Consider the following 16110-nt stretch of genomic DNA (forward strand, 5'->3'; position numbering starts at 1 on the left):
AGATCAGGGCCACTTGGTGCCGTTGTTGGAAACCCAGCACCCAGCCCACAGCTGACTTCCTGGAGCAATGTAAGTGCCCAATAAATAGTCATTAAATACATGAACTCACTTAACCTAGTTGGCTGTGGCATTTGTTGTGCCCCCAAAGCCAATACAAATGCTCCTGGAGGAGGATCACACATCCCAAACAGCCCAGATGAAAGGGCCGCCTCCCACCCCCACCCTCCTGCCCTTCTCTCTCTTCAGCAGGAGAATGGTAGCGTCCAGCTGCTCAGAGACACAGCCTGTTTGAGTCTGACCATGTCACCCGGGAGTTTGTGTTCAAATTTTGGGGGCATTTCCAAAGCTGTCAGACGTTCTGCTGATAGAAAATCTATGGCTCTCCAGGGCACCCAGGGTTCACATGTGATATCTGAAAACATTCTGCCACATGAAGAAAATGCACTTTCTGCCCCGCGCCTCGCCTGCCATGGCCCCTCTTCATCTCCCACGCCTGCTCCCCACCACACCAGCTTACCATTTGATACTTCAGCCTTGCCCAGGGACTGGAGAGATATGGATTTTCTTCTACGTCCCACAGCTGTTGCAAAGCTGGAGCTATTTAAAATATTTAAAATAGTAAAATGGCTCCCAGGCTAAGAGTCTTTCTTATTCACTGAAGACCTGGAGCTTCCTACCCTGTTGACCCATCTCTGAAAAATAAAATAAAAATGTAAAATGTGAAGGCTTCATCCTATACCTGTCACCCCCAAGCACTTAAAAGCATTTTAGGCACAGCATGATGACTATAGTTAATAATACTATGTTACATATTTGAAAATTATTGAGAGCAGATCTTAAAAGTCCTAAGCACAAGAAAAAATATTTTTTTGTAACTATGTATGGGGACAAATGTTAACTAGACTTACTGTGGCCATCATTTCTCAAGATATACAAATATCAAACCATTATATTATAAACCTGAAACTAATATAACATTATATGTTAATTATGCCTCAATTAAAAAACAAATATGAGGACACAAATGAGGAAAAAAAGAATACAGTATTCCCTCACTTATCGTGGGTATTACGTTCCAGACACCCCCCCTCCCCATGGAGTAGGAACCTTACATTTATTCTACACTCTTAAACATACGTATACAGTACCACAAATCCCACGATATGGTGAAAAATTCGCAATAAATTATTAAATATAATATTTTTAAAAATCCCGTGATACAGTGAGGCCACGGTGAGCCACGATATAGTGAGGGACTACTGTACTTTAGGCAGAAATTAGTATTTGCTGTCTTCACCTGCTTTCTGAGCCAACTATCCATCCAAAAAAGCGAGAAAAAACTTGGTTATTGGGCTGGGAAGTGCCTCCTGGGGTAGGAAGAAGAGGCTTGAGAATTCATCAGATCTCTGTGCCTGCCTCTGGGCTGGCCCTCAAGCCACGCCTCCAAAGAAACAAGACTCAAAACTTTGAGAGAAGGCGATTTCACAGTCTCTCTCGGAGTCCTCTTTCATGGTCCAATAAGCCCTTACAGTCAGGAAGTCATTTCTTGGTCTGACCTACGGCTCTTATGCTGCATTAAAACATGCTGATCTTAAAGGGCCTGGGTTTCCTGGATGGCACCTATCTTGGGCTTTCCTGGGGCCCACGAAGGTAAATGAGCTGCCTTTAAAGGCATGTTTCAGAGGAAATCTGTCTTCCACCGTCTCATGTCTGGAGTGCTCCTGCTGCTGGGGCCTTTGATGATTTCCTTGCTGGCCAAGGCTGCCTGCCCCCCAGCAGGGAGGCTGCCCGAGTTCCGAAGGGTCCTGGGGATGGTCTCTGAGGCGAGGTTCAGATGAGGCTCACTGTGATGTATTCCAATCCTTAACCCTCCTCGGAGGCCAGGGCTGAGAATGTCCTTAATTTTGTTCTTTAATTGCTTTACTAGCCCACCGGCTCCAACTCATTCTTCACGCCCCTCTTTAGGATACTACCCCAGTATCCTCAACGGCATCCTCATAGACTGAAGGCACATTCCCTTCCCTTATCTGACCCCTCTGACTGCCATCAGCTGTCCTCAGTTTTTTAAACAATTTTATTTATTTATTTATATTAAAAATTTAGCTCATCAGAGTGACAACCTTAGAGAGAGAGAGAGAGAAGAAGGGAGAGAGGGAGGGCGGTAGAGGGGAAGAGAGACAGAGAGAGAGAGAGGGAGGGAGAGAGAGATCTGTTTTGTTGTTATATTTATTTATGCATGCACTGGTTGATTCTTGTATATGCCCTGAATGAGTATTGAACCTGCAACCTTGGTGTATGAACAGCACTCTAACCAACTGAGCTACCCAGCCAGAATCCTTTCCGGTTTCGAATGAAACTTCTAGACCCCAAAGCCCTTGCACAGCAGCTGCATGCAGTGGACAGAAATAGATATTTGTGAAGAGAGACATGATGAATGAATGGGACAGTGCATTACCATGGATGAGACCTGACGTGTTGGCATTTTGGCTTTTCAGTTGCTTCCCTGTTTAGCAGTGGGTTTTCTGCCTCCCACTAACTGAGATCACAAAGCACATTTAGTAAGTAGGGTATATGCCAGGTACTCAGAAAAGGGGAGCCCCAGCTGGGAAGCCGGGAAATAGTTTGACCAAATTTTGGTTTCAGTACTTAGCCATGAACCAGGCAGGGTACAGATCCGAGGAGACAGAACCACCTCTTTATGGTGGCATCCATTCCAAGGTGCTATTACGACTCCACCTTGGGGAGCCAGTAAATTCTTCTGTCTACCTTTTCCTGAGTCGCTACCTCTGCCTCAAGCGTAACAGAGCCAAATTGAGGAAGGTAGTGTCCGCCAGACTAAAAGATCAGCTCACTTTCCTGGAACTCCTAACAAGAGATATGCTATAAACACTATTTCTGCATCTCCCTGTCCTCTCTGGACAAAGCAGCTCCTGGAGCTTGGAAGCCTGGTTTCTAGAAAATGTAATAATGTGAACTGTTGCACTGGAGGTTTTGACATGGTTTCACAAAAGCCATGAGCAATGAGCTTGGTAACTGATCGTCCTAGGAACCAAACTCTACTCCATATGGTAAAAGGGAATTTCAACAAAAGACATGTGTCTCTTTCGTTTTTCCTATTGCTAATATAGTAACTCCCCTCTCCAACATGCACTTGCTCTGCAGACCAGAGGGGGCGCTACAGCCTCTTGCTCATGAAGCGCGTGGGCTGAAGTGTGTGGCCCTCCCTCAAGCCTGATGTAGGAGCACCCTCAAAAAACAAACCTCCACATCAGCCCATGGCTCTCAGACTGAATATCATCCCTGAAGTCACCAGTTGATGACAGTGCACCAACAAATTAACAAATCAAGAAACTAGTGAGAGCTTGCTGGTGTGGCTCAGTGGATTGGGTGCTAGCCTATGAACCAAAAGGCTGCCAGTTCAATTCCCAGTCAGGGCACATGCCTGGGTTGCGGGCTAGGTCCCCAGTTAGGGGTGAGAGGCAATCAATCAATGTTTCTCTCACACGTTGATGTTTCTCTTCCTCTCTTTTTCCCTCCCTTTCCCTCTCTCTAAAAATAAGTAAAAAGAAAGTCTTTTAAAAAAAGAAGAAATTAGTGAAATAATACATCTTTCTCTTTGTTCTCTAGTTAATGGACCTAATAATTTATGATTCTCCTCAACTTTTTGCAGCTTAAAAAAGGAACGAAATAAAATATAGTTAGGTAAATCTTGTGTTTCTCTTTCTTGGAAGGTGCTTTCAGCTCCTTGGTTTTTCTCCATCCTGACTTCCTGTCTCCCAGGACACAGGATGCTGCCCTTAGGATATGATGCCCTTTCTTGAAATTGACATGAGCTCCTCCTACAGGACTTCCTTTTTAGTCTTTAGGTCATTATTGTGTTCTCAAACTTGTGGGCAGTTGTCTTCATGGTAGGGAGTTTTCTCCATCTGAATTTTATCCTGCTTACTGTACTGGAGGGTCCCTAGGTAAAGAGGTTGCCTTCCCCAGCAGAGCCTGCATCTCTTAATGGCAGACCTCATTATCTTTCCTTTGTTCCTTGGTTGCCAAGAAACTCAGTGAAATCTCCGGCTCAATTGCGCTAGTTTTCCTTCGTTTGAGCTTTTTCATTCTGGTTCTTTGGCCTGAGTTTTAATCACTTTCCTCTATGTGTTGAAGTTCTGCCTTTGAGTCCGTGGAAATCCAGAGGATGCTCAGGCAACTTGGAGGTAGGGGTCTGGGAGGGTCCTTGGTGAGAGCTGTTAACTGAGGAAGTTTGGAGAAGCCATGCAGTGTTGGGCAGAATCATAAAGGAGAGAAGACCAAGTCAGAAGCAGGAAGATAAGGCAATGTTGTATCTTACAGCAGGGCTGGAGCCTGGGTGGGGCTCAAGGTATGAGGTTTCATTCAGGTAGAGGGTTCAGGATTTTGCTTATAAGTCCATTCATCCATCCATCCATCCATCCATCTATCCATCCATCTGTCCATCCATCCATCCGTCCATCCATCCATCCATCCATCCATCCATCCATCTATCCATCCAATGTTAATTAAGAGTGTACGTCATGCAAGGGGCCTTTCCAGTCACTGGAAACCCAGTGAGAAAATCTGATCAAAATCCTTTTGGGAATGGAAGACAATAAACAACAACAAAAAAAGGAAGTTAAATATATCATGGAGAGACAAATAAGACAGGAGAGGTTGGTGACATGGAAGGGTTACAATTTCATATGGGACAACAGGACCATTGAAATAAATAGAAAACATATGTGTTAGGGAAGCCCATTGACATGGTACCAGACATGAGCCACAGAGTCGAGATGGTCTAGTCAGTCACTTCCGGAAGGAGAAGGAATGGCACAGAAATAATCATCACTGTAAAAAGATTGCCACGCCTACCTTAAGCACTCCTCTGAGTTTGCACCCACTTAGAAGTTGCTTTCCAGCATCTCCTGTGTCTCCTACCCTAAGCTTCAGATTTTCTGAGCAAGGAGAGTATCTATTGCATCTTTTCAACTGGACAAAAAGTCTCCTAGAAAAACTAAAGGTGTGAAGACAGGGAGAGGGGTGGAAGAGGGGGGAGGAGAGAGAGAAGGGGGAGGTATGAATATGAATCTCCATAAGAATTGTGGATATGTGTTGTGGTGTCTAGAGTAGGCAGAATAAAATGCACAGATAACGTACAGAGTTTTTGAGAGAGTTTATTGTCAAACCTGCCACCAGACTGATCTCAAAGAAAATGACACTTGGTGATGTGAACGAAGATCTGGGTCCCCACATTTCTTTGGACAGGAGGCAGATCGGCTGTGCTGCTTGCCACTCAGAAGGACATAGTCCCCAGTGGGCACTTCAGAAGTGGCCAAGGCTGGATGGAAGGGGGAGACCGCCAGAGGGCAGAGCCTGGGGCCCCAGAGAAGGAAGGATTGGGGAGTGAGGCTGGGAGTGTAGAACAAGAGTGATATCAGGGAACAGTCTCTCCTCCCAGGTCACTTCCTTTCCAAATGGGAGTGTTTTTGCTGTGATTCTGTCTCTGCTCCACCAGTGTATTTGCAGGGTACGCAGGGAAAACAACTTGTCTTTTTGATTTTTCGGTCCCTAGATCAAGAGGAGCCTCAGTGAGATCTGATGTAGATTACAAGGTTCTAGATTTCCAGTTCCATGTCAGGATTGAATAAGCTCTTTGGAGGGTCTTTGGGATGGAGCGGGTAAATTTTGCATGTGGAAATGGAGTGAATAGTTGTGATCAAAGGGACAGAGGGTGGGCATTATCTGTAAAGAGTTACTCCTTTTTATGTCCATCTCCATGGGGCAAGTATACTTCCCTGTCCTTGACATTGGGTTCTGCTAGTTTACCTGTTTTGGAAAATGAAGTATTAATGGATGCGGCATGAGCAGGGACTTGAAATGTGCTTGTGCTATGAAGCCTGCTGTCTTGTGCCCCTGTCATTGCCATGAGAAAAACGTGACATGGGCGCAGGAGAATGAGAGATGTGTGGCTGACCTCGGTGATGTAGACCTGTAGTCTGAAGCGAAGCCACCTCAATCGACCCTCATGCACATGGGGAGAAATACTTATTTTTGTGTGCCACTGTGGTATTTGTGGTTGTTACAGAGCGGTGGCTGGCTGAAACAATTCACAGTAACAACCCAGAGACCCATGGTTTCTTGAAAGGTAAGAAGTGAAAGAATAATTGCCTAAGAGCCCTGGCTGGTGTGGCTCAGTGGATTGAGCCCTGGCCTGCAAACCAAAAGACCACTGGTTTGATTCCCAGTCAGGGCACATGCCTGGGTTGTGGGCCAGGTCCCCAGTTAGGGGTGAGCGAGAAGCAACCAATTGATTTATCTCTCGCACATTGATGTTTCTCTCCCTCTCTTTCTCCCTCCCTTCCCCTCTCTCTAAAAATAAATAAATACAATTAAAAAAATAATTGCCTAAGAAATTGAGAGCGGGTGTCAGTCAGTGCAACAGAAAGGAGAAATGATAATATCCTGGGATGAGCTGAGAAAGTTCTCCAGATTGCTTTGGAATCTCAGCCTGAGTAGTGGATTCTGGGAAAGATGGGGGGCTGTGCAGAAACAAGTGTACCCCCAAGTCTCCCATGCTGGTCAAAGGAAAGGAATTAAGAGTTGGTTAAGGTTGTGGGTGAGGTGAACGGATTTATAGACTGAGGTTGCCCAGGAATCCTCAGTGCATATATACAGTGTACATACTTAATGTTTGATATATTTGTTATACAGTCATTTTCTGATCATTAAACTTCTTAATATAACTTTGTGGTAAGAGTGCTTTGCCCACATGTCAGATATTACCAGGAGTCTGACCTTTAAAAAAAAATCTTGTTGTATTGTATATATTTTTAGAAGAAGGTAGAGTAAAAATAAATAGATTGACCAGGAGTGTTGGAAAATGGGTTTGGGTGGGAAAGAAAAAAATGCAATTCAGAAATAGAGCATGAAACTAATTACCCAGATAAACCAATGCGAAAAAAAAAAAAAAAAAGATTGTTTGAGACAAGGGTCATAAGCTGAAATACCTTAGGGGCTCGGCAGGTGACATAAACAAGGGAAGCATGCTGGTTGGGGACTGTGGTGACACAGAGAGTGTGTGCCCTCGGCAGGAGGGCAGCTGTGACATGGCTCCCTCTGATCGCTGGCATGTGGGAATGGAGTTTTTCTCCATTGTGTAGGCTGTACACTGCACAGAAGTGCTCAGCTGATAGGGCTACTGGAGACTGAAATCTAGCCCACGCCCACTTACCAAGCCCTGGGCCAGGATACATGATTGGGGAGCAGAGGTGGGCTGGATTTCAGTCCCCGCTCACCTCCTCCAGCTTGCCTTTGTGCCAGGTACCATCCTACACGGTGACCCAGGGATGGAGAATCCCACTCCCATCGTGGAACTTCCGCTTATCCCTGCCCTTGGCCACCCGGGCTTAGGTGTGCTTCCAAGGCTCAGCCAACTCGATGCTCCTCCCCGGGACCTGGAGTCTTGCATGAGTGACAACAGCACGAAAATGGAGAGATGACACGGGGTGGCATCAGCTGTGTTTGCTGGTGATGAGAGAGCACTTTTGAAACGCTGAGCTGCCAAACAAAACTCGCTGGCACGCTGATGGAGCCAGCGAGTCTCCAGCCAGCCACCTCTGGATTACTTCCTCCCAGGGCAGGAGGGGGACTACGAGGATTCTCACCTGCTCTTAGTAACCTTTGCACAAGTGTACGTTTCTGCTGCCCGAAGTCCCCTAAACGGTGCTGCAGCACAGGGCGAGGAAAAGCTCCCTTTCCAGAAGGCTGGTGTTTGGTCCCAGTTCCACCAGAGCGTGGCGGCTCTCTGCGGTCTTGCTCAGATTTTCATCCTCATCTGTACAGTGGGAATTGGATGCTGGCACTCTTTGCTTCCCAGAGACTCTGTGAGGATCAAATCCAATGAGCAGATGTGCGAGAAAGCACTCTGTAAGCTCTGTCACACCATATAAGTGTACGGAAATGTTAATACAGCTGCTGAGACGTGGAAGTTCATGTTGTTGATATTTCAACCAGATAGAAGAATCTGGCATGGAGCAGGTCATTGCTTACTATCAAAATGTTGACAAAGGGACTTTGTAACCCACTGCGTCCCCAGGCTACCCACTCTGTCCACCGTGGCAAACCTGTGCCTTCCCCATAATAGTCAATATTTGTATTGCACCATAACATTTTATTTGACCCTCACAACAGTCCTGTGGGATATGGATTATTGTTTCCATCTGCTGATGAGACAACTGAGGCTCAGAGAGCCAAAGGTATGCAGCTGAATTAGGAGGTGTATCCAGGTCTTCCCATTGTGGAAGTTCTAGTTCATGGTGCTCCCTAGTATTCTCCTGGGACCATTGGGGGCCAACCTGGAGCTCAGTAGCACCATCAACAATAGTAAAAGCTCATATGAAGTGCTCAGGGCTCAGGACAGGGTCACTCAATATCTGGTGAGTGGAGGAGCCCCCGCTCAGAATCCCTTCTCTCCATCTGCTGGCAACAGCAGCCTCCACCCCCATCTTTTGAGGAACTGCCTCCTTCCACTTAAAGTTGTTCTATGTGAAGAGGCCTCTCTCTGCCAGAGAGGAGCGTGTGATTTGATTTAGACCAATGAGGTATATGCTCCCAAGCATCTGACAGGTTACACAAAAGGAGGGAGGGAAGTTGCAGCTGGGTCATCGCAAGGCCAAGGCTAATACAGCAGTTCTCAGAATCAGAGAGAAGGCCTGTTAAATGCTGGGCCCAACCTCAGCATGTCTGACTGATTTGGAAGGTCTGGGCTGGGCTCTGAGAATACTCGTATCTAGTATCTAGTGGGTAGGGGTCAAGGATGCTGCTAAACCTCCTACACTACACAGGATGACCCTCACAACAAGGAATGATCTAATCCTGAATGTCTATAGTGCTGAGGTTGGAAACCTTGCTCCATGAGCTCCTACAACAGACGTTCTGGAGATTCCTGGTCCCTGCTTCTCTCCAACCTCTTCCATGGAGTCTGTGGGTGATCCCAGTATCCTTTGAAATGTTCCCTCTTCTTTTATTTAATCAGAGACAGTTTTTGTTACCTGCAACCAAAGATGTGCTAGAGATGAAGAATTAACTATTTTAGAGGAGGCTGGTTCCTGGGTTAGATTGACTCAAGCTGCCTGCATTCACTTCCTTTCCTCCGAGGGCTCTCCTCCTTCCATTTATTTGCTGTATATGATTCCATTTTGAACATATACCCTAATTTGCTTATCCATCCTTTTACTCCTGATCATTTAGGTAATTTCCTTTCTTTTTTTTTTTCCATTATAAACAATGCCACAATGAACAATCTTAAATAAGTGCTCATGCTTCTATGCAAGAGTTTCTCTAAGGTTTGTACCCAGAAATGAGATTGCTGGGTCACGCCATTTGACATCTTCAGTTTTACTGAATCTTGATAAATTGCTCTTTGAGATGCTTGCGTCAATTCGTCCTCCCACCCATGGTGTATCAATATCTCCCCACATCCTCATCAACCCTCAGTGTCATCAGATGTATTAATTTTTTTTGCAATTTGTAGGGTGTCTGAGTGTTTTAATTTGCATTTCCCTCGGTCATTAGTGTTGTTGACTGCAGTTCATATGCTAATTGTTCACACAGTTTTTAGTTGCACAATTCACATTCTTTGCCTTTCTTTTTATTTCTTTACCTCTTTTCACCCAAGGACATTTTTTTTTTCATTGCTTTTAGAGAGAAAGAGAGGAAAGGGGAAAGAGAGAGCGTGAGCAAGTGAGTGAGAGACACATTGATTTGTTGCCTCCTTCTGTGCACCCTCGGTATGTGCCCAGACTGGGAACCGAACACGTGACATAGTTTTGGTTACTGCACGATGCTCCACCCAGCTGAGCCACGCCAGCCAGGGCTTCGCTCCTCCCCTTTCAGTTTTACAGTTTTTTTTTGTTTGTTTAATTTCTTACTGATTTGTAGGTGAGGTTATATATTCCGGGCACTAGTCCATTGTTAGTCATGTGAATGGAATATCTATTCTATTCTTTGTTTATGGTGTCATTTGTCGTACAGAACTTTATAATTTTACTTCAGTCAAATGTATTACTTTTTCTTTTTGGATTATTTTTTTTCCATCTTGTTTTAAGGATATTTCTGTATGCCAATATAATAAAGATACTTCCCTCTATTTTTTTTAAATGTAAAGCTTAAAAAAATATTTAGTCTTTAATCCATCTGGAATTTATTTCTATTTGTAGAGTGTGTCAGAAATCTCATTTTCACTTTCCCATATAGGTAGCTAGTTGGTCCAGCACCAATTATTGAATAATCCATCTTCTCCCCATTGATCAATAAAGTCACTATTGTATGTAGTTAGTTTCCATTTCTGTGTGCGTCTGCTTCTGGGCTGCCCATCCTGTTCTATGGGTCTGTTAGTTCCTGCACCAACACCATGCTGATTAGGACACTTGCAAGCTGTTTAGGTGCCTGGTCTAGAAGGGGGACCTAGGAAGTATTAATTTCCTACCTCTCCTTCTGAGGGTTCCTTGTTGTTACCACCAGGAACGTCCACTTCTTGGTTTAGTTTCATTCAGCCCCTGACCTTGTGCCCTAAACAAGACAACAAAATTGCTGTACTGAATGCTGGGATCCATGTTGTCACAAGTAGTCTCCTTCCACATATGACCCCAGCTCCGGACATATAACAGCAGTCAGTAAATATTTGCTGGAACTGAATGAAAATGCCTAGAGAGACCAAATGCCCCCAGCAGGGTCTGTCTGTGAACTTCCCTCCTTGCAGCACCAGAAATAGCACCATGTTTATTCATTCAATGTGTGTTTGTGCAACTCCTACTATGTTCCTGGTAAGCCAGCAAGGCATGGCCACAGCCTTCATGGAGACAGACATTTAATATGCTGGTATGTAATTACATACTGAAAAAGTGCTATAAAGAAGAAAACTGGGCTCTTAAGAGAGAATGGTGTTATTGGAGGGTCAAGGGAGCTCTTTCTGAGGAATTGACATGCATTTAGGATGAGCAGGGCCAAATCAATCCAGGATAAAAGAGGATTGTTCTAGAAAGAGAGAAGAACATGTGCAAAGGTCCTGAGGTGGGAAAAACTAGATATGCAATAGTGATGCTTCTCATGCTTTCATGTGCACCTTGGAGTATTATTAAAAGGCAGATTCTGACTCAGCAAGTCTGGGGTGGGGATGGACTCCTGACTTTCCAGCTGGCTTTCAGGTGCTGCTGCAACTGCTGGTGCTCCTGGTCTTAGGTTGTGGCTCACTCTTAGGGCAGCACTGTGCTGGAGGAACTGAGCGATTTTTGAAGGTGTGACAGAGCGTGGTGAGCAAGGACAAAGGTGAGGAGATGGGACTAGGACCAGATCCTGTAGGATCTTGGGCATCACCTTCTAAATGTAAGCAGGAGAGTCACACAGTCTGATCTGGCAACTGATGAAATGCTTCTTAGAGTTCTTTTAATGCTCGGTACCATTGCTGAGAACAGCAGTGGTTGAACCAGACACACCCTTGGGAGTTTACAGTCAGGGGCTTTTCCTTTGATGCCAGACCCCTAAGATCCAGGGGGTTGCTAGAGGTGATTAAAGCAGTGACTGGTAAACCACACAGCCAGAAGTCTACCCTGCAGCTCGTCTCCCTCCTGTCCACCCGCAGATCTTCTGCTGTGTCTACAGGGAGGCAGTGTGGCGGTGTGGTATGCTGGGAAGGGGAGCCTGAAGGCCACGGGGGAAGCTTGGCCCATTGCCTGCCACCTGGGTATCTGTCTAACCTCGGGCACACCCTTAGCCAGCCGGAGCCTTGGCTTCCACAGCTCTGAAATGGAGATGCATAAACCTCCCTGCCAGGCAGGGCTGGTGGGAAGACTGGAGATAATATATGACAAGCATGACCGTTCAGCAAATGAGATGTGTTTTTCCTGATTCCTAGTCCCCAAACCCTGAATTTAGGAAAAGCTCACAACATGCCACCTTCTCTACAAAGTTCAAGGACTTGAGATGGTCAGGACCTTCTTTATCTTGCGATGCCATTCCACCTGGAGAGGGTTCCCTGGTCTTAAGTAAGCCAGTAGTATCTCGGGTTAGACTGGCAGAATATGGGCCAAAAGAAAAAGCAAATATTGTCTTTTTGAAAGAGAAAGTTCTCCATAGCAAAAAGAGTGAGCTGGGTTCCCTTGCTCAGGTCTATGCTGACCTCCCCCCCACCCCCCCTTCTGTCTGTCTGTCTCTCTGTCCCTGCGTTTCAACTCAACAACAGGATGTTCTCCTTCTCCCCCTCCTCTGGCTGCAAACAAGCCGGAGCCGCTCTGTCTGCCGCGCTGTGCTCTGTTTAAAGGAACAGACACCCATTTCTCACAGAAGAACCGTTAGGTAAACAATAATATATTTTTTTAAGCCCAGAAAGTGGCTTAACATACTCAGTGCAGAGTGAATGTCTCTCACATTCCCCAGCTAGTTTCAGGACAACTGTCTCCAGAGGAATGATGCTTCTTTTCTTTTCCTTAAAAGAGTAAAAGAGAATAACAGGAAGCCTTGGCTGAGAGGGGCTGGGACCCGTGAGGCCGGCAGACGGGAGCCTTGTCTTGGCCTAAAGAACCCCAGGCAGCACCCCTGGCCAGACTGGGCAGGACAGATGACTTTCACTCTGATAGGCCTAGTGCCCCAAATGACTGTCCCATTTGCTGAGCACTCCAGCGCTGTGCAAAGACCCCTCTGATGTGACCTCACTGCCCTCTCCTGTTGACACCTGGGGGTATGTGTGGTTACCTCTACCTCATGGCTGAGAAAAACGGAGGCCCAGAGCATGAAGTAATTTGCCCAAGGTCACGCAGCTCAAAGTATTGCACAGGTCAGAACTTAAAGCCAAGACTCCAAAGTTCACTTCTGAATCACCCTCAGCATGGACTTCCTGGCTCCCATCTCCTTGAAGGACTTGACCTCATCCCACAGCCTTGCGAGAGAGGAAAGGAGGATCCTCTTTCTAGAACCTGAGCAGGATCTGGAGGAACAAGCTGATCTAGGTAATGGGTGGGGTCAGGAATGGGGCTGAGGTTTCCAGGACCCTGACTCAAGCACCCAATAAAGAAAACACCAAAGCCCTGGCTGGTGTGAGTCAGTGGGTTGAGTGCCGGAAAGTGTGAACCAAAGGGTTGCCGGTTCAATCCCCAGTCAGCGCACATACCTGGGTTGTAGGCCAGGTGCGCATTTGAGGGTACGCAAGAGGCAGCCACACATTGATGTTTCTCTCACCCTCTTTGTCCCTCCTTTCCCCTCTTTCTGAAAACAAAGAAATAAATAAAGTCTGAAAAAAAGAAAAGAAAGAAAATGCCAGAAAACAAGATGGAGGCAGCACCGCCATTTCCTCGTGTGCAGGCCCCACTGCCCAGGAACCCACCTTCCCGCCGCCCTCCGCCTTCCAGCACTGTCTGCACAGCCGCCGTCCGCGAAGGCCGCCTGCGCTCCCATGTTCCCATCTGTCTGTAACAACAAGGAAATGATGACCGGAACAGTAAAGCCACAGAATGTGTTCTCAAACCAAGTAGAAAGAAAATCATTTTGGCTTTTTCAAAATATAGGGACTGACCCCTGAAGGCGATCAGTCAACTGGGAGACTTGGTATGGGATGGCCCACCTCTGGCTTTGGGCGAAGGCAGGCCCGGATTTGAGACTGACTTCCTGGTGTGGGTCCACAAAAACCCCCTCCTGGTTACGATCCTCATTTCTCCAGCTGTTACACCTGCATGCCAGGGTTGTCGTGGGGAAGAAGAGGTGATGGAAGGTTCCATGTGCACCACCTTTTCTGTTTAACCTTACGGCAACCCACGGAAGGGCAGCGTTATGATCTTTACAGTGAGGAAATTGAGGCCCAGAGAATCCACCCACTTGCCCGGGGTTGGCCTGGCTCCCAAGTGAATGTTCTTTACCAAACTGCTAAGCGACATGGGGTGTGTGACTGGAATGTACTGGGCACATCGTATAGGCTTGATCAATTTGACTCATTGCCTTGATTCCTTGTCTTCAAGGGACAAAGAGCTCATTAACCTATTGAAGGTGGGAGCCCTGGCTGTCACCCTATCATAAGGGGCTAAAGCTCTGGTGAACACAAGGGATGTTTGGGTACCTCGCCGCCCCTTGTAAAATGAGACCTGGGGTGAAATCTGGTCATCAGAATGGAGCTAAATGTTGTCAACTTTATCAACTATTTCCTCCCTGAGAAGACAGGGCATAATCAATTTCTTCGCCTGCCTGGAGGAAGAAGGGCAGGAGAGGTGGGTAAGGGGTACAGTCATGCTGGCATCATTATACACTGATGATGATGCCAGTGAGCATTGCATGCCTGTCTCCTGGAGGCAGGGGCTGAGCCAAGCCTTTCACAACCCTTTGCTTCTTCCAGCGTCACAGTGATGCTGTGCAGAATGATGCCTGTTCGCCCTCCAGATCCATTCTTTGCCCTTCTCTCTCTACCTGGAGGCTGAACTCCTTCAGGTAGTCTTGCCTGTACTTGTTTGAGGTGCTAGCAGGACATCAGGGCCCAGAAGAGAGCGGTGTGTATTTCCTCCCCAGCCCTCTGTGCCACAGCTCTGTCCCTTGGCAGCGACAACTCCTGTGGTGGCCCCTCCTGTGTCTCTAGCTCTTACCTTGGCCTCGGACCATGTCGCAGAAGAGGAGGCCGGGTCCCAGAATCACACGTCTGGGCAAGGCCACAGGGCTTGGGAGGGACAGGGGGAGGATCCAAACTCTAGTCTTCCCAAATTCACCACCCAAAGAGGCTGGCAAGCAGGATGGATAACTTGGACCTGCATGGGGACCTCAGATGTTCTTCTGAAGCAGACTCCTGGGTTAAGGGGGGAGGGTTGGGGAGTACGTGGGGTGGGAGGTCAGCCTGACTCGTCGTGCGTCCTTACTGTGTGTGACCTGTGCTGAGAATAAATCAAATCACTCTGCCCGACCCATGGATTTCTGCATGAAGGGGCCCAACACTATTTATTCCCTTCCTCCATGAAGCAGCAGGGTTACTGGGAGCAGGGGGAGCAGACAAACACCGTGTTCTGCTGCCCAGAGCCATTGCTGTTACTGCTCATGGCATCAGTGTTTTTAAGCAGTGTCTCACATTTACGAAGAATTTTCCTCTTGCTCCTCTGCCCCACTCCCCTTCTTCTTTTCTTCCTTGTGGCTATTGCCCCAACCCACTTTCCAGATGGGGCCACGGAGGCACCGAGAGATGCAGAGCTGGCCTGGATGGCAGCAGAGGATTTGGGGGTGTTGCTGCTCTGGGGGGTAGCACCAATGGGACCAGTAACATCTGCTCCAAGAGCCACTAGCCTAGGTGAGCAATGACTCTGGGAAGGAAGACCTAAAGCTTGACAGGGACAAGAACAGGGGAAAGAGGAAGGAGGGGGAGAATCAGCATTTTTTGGAACAAACATAATAATAACCCAGACCCCCAGTCACCTCACTGTATATTTCTGACCACCATATATTAATATACCCATGGTCCAGATGAGAAAACAGAGGCTTAGAAGGGTTAAGCGCCTTGGGACTGGCATATAGTATTTGCTGGAATAGATTTATTTGCTGAATAAATATGTGTTGACTGAACAGATTAAGTAACTTTACCCAGCTAATCAGCAGTGAAACTGGAATTGCAATTTAAGTCTGTCTGCCCCCAAAGCCCTGTGTAACACTGTCTGTGCCAGGAAAAAAAAAAAAAAGGATGGAGAACTAAGAAAAGCAAGAGGAAGCCACAGGGTGCTAGCTGAGAGGCTTGAGGGGAGGTGCCAGAGCGTGGCAGTTAAGATTGTGGGTTCCGGAAGCAGGCTGCCTGAGTTCAAATCCCCACCTCTACTTTTTAGCTGTGTGTCATTGGGCAAGTAGCTTAACTTTTCTGTGCCTTGTTTCTTCATCTAGAAGTGGAGGTAATGATGGTCCCTACGCTGGTCTGGTCTGGGCCTATTCGCTCTGTGTCAGAGGGTGGCTGGACCTTGCAGGCTGTGTTTGCCAGACCCTGTGACATCTGGCTTGCAGCAGGGTTTAGCCAATGGACCTCTCTCTCTGTCTTGGGCCTGGTCTCTGGAAGCAGCTCCTTGTCGTTCATGGTTTTGCTCCTGCTGGACAGGGCCACTGTGA

The 16110-nt window shown here is 47.0% G+C and overlaps 1 pseudogene; it reads right to left on the reverse strand.

Moving 5' to 3' along the window:
* Positions 1 to 14637, reverse strand: part of LOC149998209 (ferritin light chain pseudogene) — a 29062-nt pseudogene extending 14425 nt beyond the window's left edge.
* Positions 14638 to 16110: the final 1473 nt, after the last annotated feature.

Source organism: Furipterus horrens, unplaced genomic scaffold (genome assembly GCF_987537825.1).
Source record: "Furipterus horrens unplaced genomic scaffold, mFurHor1.1.pri manual_scaffold_11, whole genome shotgun sequence".
Taxonomy (NCBI): Eukaryota; Metazoa; Chordata; class Mammalia; order Chiroptera; family Furipteridae; genus Furipterus; species Furipterus horrens.